This window comes from Brassica oleracea, chromosome C4 (assembly GCF_000695525.1).
Source record: "Brassica oleracea var. oleracea cultivar TO1000 chromosome C4, BOL, whole genome shotgun sequence".
NCBI lineage: Eukaryota > Viridiplantae > Streptophyta > Magnoliopsida > Brassicales > Brassicaceae > Brassica > Brassica oleracea.
The window spans coordinates 38,908,289-38,912,560 of NC_027751.1; positions in this window are offsets into that span (position 1 = coordinate 38,908,289).

Below are 4,272 nucleotides of genomic sequence, written 5' to 3' on the forward strand. Positions count from 1 at the left end.
TTTTCTTTCTACAGAAATAAATATTCTAGAAACTGTTGTCATCATGATTTTCTTAGAATTATTTTTTCTTTTCTGTATTGGATAAAAAGGAATCAATGCGAGTGAGATGAACGAACAATGCAACCACTTCAACGGTCAGAACGGTACAGGCATTGGCTGGAAGGAATCCTTATTATAAAATGCACCAACAAGAACGCAGTTGTTACCTTACCAATCGAAACCAACAAGAACATATATTATTTGAGACCACATATCTCTCTAATCCGAATTATTCAGCGTTGGTTTCGGTTGAGACACAATGTTACATAAATTGGTTTAATCTGAATTATTCAGCGTTATACACGACTTGAGACGCATCGATCTTTACTTTTTTAATCTATAGAAAACATTTAAATAAACGAAATGTCTATATATGAGTCAAATATGAATCAAATGGCAGGAACGGACGGGTAGCAAGTCATTGTGCCCAACCCTACAGGTGGTAAGTATACAAACATGCCTTCGCCTGTCTATTTGATCTCATACTTTCCTGGTCATTTTCTTCCGAGGTTTCCAACTCTCTACTATTCTTTACACGTTTTGGTAAGTCTCTGGTTTGGACCATATGTTTCCACTCATTTCCAATTTCTTTTTTTTCTTCATTCCAGTGACTTACCACTTGATCACTTAACATTTTCCTAGAAACTTCGTATCCTGTTATATATATCACTGTTATTTCTCTCAAGTCCTACCATTCTCAAGAAGCAAAAGAAATAAAACAAACACACAATAATTTTGAGATGTCTCCGTTGCCGTTGAATGCTGAGCAAGTATTGCAACATTTTACCCATATCCACCCTTTAACGAAAGTTGACGGGGTTGGCACGTACATATGCGATGGCTGTAAAACCTACGGCTCTGGGAGGACCTACCGTTGCGCCGCTTGCAACTACGATCTTCACGAGTTCTGTGCCATATGTCCCCCTACACTCCTCAGCACTCTACATCCACACCACGAGCTCAGGTTAGTACACCAGGATAGACGTGCATGCGACATCTGCAAAGAATCAATCAACGGGCTGTTTTACCAATGCAAGACCTGCGGCTTCGACGTCCATCCACTCTGCACGCAGCTGCCTAAGGAAGTGATCCACAATCACGGATATACAAAACAAGTTCAGGTTCGAGAATCCCATACGGGTTCGACTAGTAAAACGGTTCGGGTAATGGTTCTAGGCGCTGGTGTTGCTTGGCTTTGCATGACAGGGGATGTCTCTGGGGTCGTTTCTGCCTTCCTTTGAAATGGCATGTTTCTGTTATTTGTTTATTCCGTTTTGCCATGTAAAGTGTGAGTAAAAATAGGTTGTGTATTTTAATGTTGTGACTTTTGAGAGTTTTTAGTTATTTTAAATTGTATTACCAAAGTTTCTTAGTTAAATAAAAAACTCAAAATTTCATAGTGTCAAATTAATTCCTAGAGTAGTTTAACAAAAACCACAATAAAATCTCATTTCATTTAAAGTCATCAATAAACTTAACAAAAATCAAATCATTTCAATTTTCTTTTAACGGTACCATTCTTTTAAACTCTATATTAAGTGAATCGCGTAAAAATAAGGTAGTTATAAAAAAAGAACTTTTTGTCAAATAAATATAAACTACAAAAGTAATCATTCACTAACAATCATATAGATACACTAAACATTATAATTTTATATTTTGTTTAAAAAACAAATAAATATGTTCGTTCATTAGATATATTGAAAGCTAATTCGTTTGAACATTTGAGAAAAGTCCAGAGACGATAAAACATTAATCATGGGTTGATAAGGAAGCCCAATTCAAGGCATGTCATGAAAAGTCTTATAAGTGAAAGACGTTATACTTTCTTGTTCAAGAAACTGACCGTAATAATACTTATGTAGTAAAGCTTGTTCTCAAACAACACGTTAATTAAGCTATACTGTATATTGTTTACATCCAATCCAATCTAACCCAAACCAAACAATCGAAAGAAAGCACACCAAATAATTTTTTATAATATATGGTTGTTCTTCGCGTAAATTTGTTTCTATCCAATGTGCAAATTGACTATAAGTTATATATAAAAAGTATCAATCTTCAATATACACAAAAATCATTGGTAAAAAATGTAACGCAACAAAAGAAAAGCCAAAATGACCATAATATTGCCGGTCAACTAGCCAACTATACTAAACTAATCTGTTGTGTTCTCATAATATGTTATGAATGAGTTGAATTATAAAAATAAAAATTTCTCAACTAAATTTTGTTAAGTTTTTTAATTCTTAATATTTTCTTTGCTATCTTGTTATAAATAATTATTTTTTCCATTTAGTACACTAGTATTTAAAAACGTTTTCTTCTTAACGCTCAGACGGTAGTTAAAAAGTTCAGACGATAATTAATTTTTCCCCACAACTTTAAAAACAAATCTTATAATTTAAATTTTTATTTTAGTTTTCAGGAGTTAAAGTAACAAATTTTTGGATAAAAATTTAAAATTATAAAAAAATTCTTTTGAATAAAGATAAACTGGTTTAAATTTTGGAAAAAATTAAAGTTGGTATAAAAATAAAATTACAATTATAATGTTTAAGGTTTTCCACAATTTAGTTACTTTTATTATTATAGCTTAAAATAAAATTAAAAATTTTACGGATTATGTTTTTGTGTGTGTTGACACTTTAAAAAAATTATTTTGAACTTGTTAACATTTTTTTAATTAAAATGAGCACATTTTAGATTTTAGATCAATAAAAACATTTGAAATTATTTTATTAAATAAAAAGAATAATTACTTATAATACTAAAATGAGTTATCAAAATTTAATTATTAACAAGTTCACAAAATTTAGTTGAGATGTTTTCATGGAAATTTTCCTTCAGGTTAATATGTTTAGAGAACAAGTTAACAAAGTTTATATTGTTGAGATTGTTTTGTTGATCATTTTACGATTTTTATGCATATGATTTCCATTTTATAAAATAATTATCCAACGACTAGACAAATATTCAGTCAACTCCTCTACTCTACCACACATTATAAGTTATTATACATACATGCACAGTTGGACAAAAATGTTTTATTGCTTGTAACACGACTCGATAATTGTGACTTAGTTTCACGCAACATGTGGACCGAACCTGAAACGTATTGACATCTCAGTCCTGTCTTCTTACCACTCAACCACAATCACCCGGTCAATCTCCCGCACAATGTTTGGTCAAAGAAGTATTCCTTTGACTATTTTAAAATTCTATTTTGTTGATTTGTTAATCTACTTTTCGCTTAATGATCAATTAACAATGGTGATGAGTGAACGATCGACTGAAAAATTATTAAAAGCTGTAATACCCGTGCCCTAGCTACCTTTCAACATGACTGTTAATGACAACGTCCATCGTTCATGTTTGCTTGCTTTGTTTCCTTGCAAAAGAAAATATTTCTTGTGCACCTGTGCTCAACGGATATAATTAACATGTAGAAAAAAGTTGTTATTACCTATAGAAAACATTTAAATAAACGAAATGTCAATATATGAGTCCAATATGAATCAAATGGCGGGAACGGACGGGTAGCAAGTCATTGTGCGCAACCCTACTTGGTAAGTATATCAAACATGCCTTCGACTGTCTGTTTGATCTCATACTTTCCTCGTAAATTTCTTCCAAGGTTTCCAACTCTCTACTATTCTTTACACGTTTTGGTACGTCTCTGGTTTGGACTATATGTTTCCACTCATTTCCAATTTCTTTTTTTTCTTCGAGTGGAAAGTGTTGTTTGAGCGAGTAGAGCACCGGAGCAGGCAATGGGAGCGACCTACGACACCCGCTCCAGACGAAACGAAGGCAGCGCGACCTCTTGCAGCGGAGTTTGGCACCCGCTCCGAACCTATACCCCGTCGACATCTCTCGAGAATGGGAGCTACCAAGACAGAGCGAGGTCCGCAGCCCGCGCGCAAACAAAAGAAATGAAGTTGGTATTCGGAGCTACGTCCCGCAGCGGGGTGAGGCACCCGCTCCGAGCTCAACCTCTCGTCGATAACTTTCAAGAATTGGAACGACCATGGGGAGCGAAGTCCGCAACCCGCTCGCAAAAACGAAGAAAAGAAGCTGGCATTCAGAGCGACGTCCCGCGGCGGGGTGAGACACCCGCTCTGGAAGCAGAGCGACCTGGTGGAGCGGCCTCACACACCCACGCATGTTCCTCTTATTCTGATAAAAAATTTATGTTTTATTTGGGCCTTTCAGGTTGTTGACTGAGCCCAT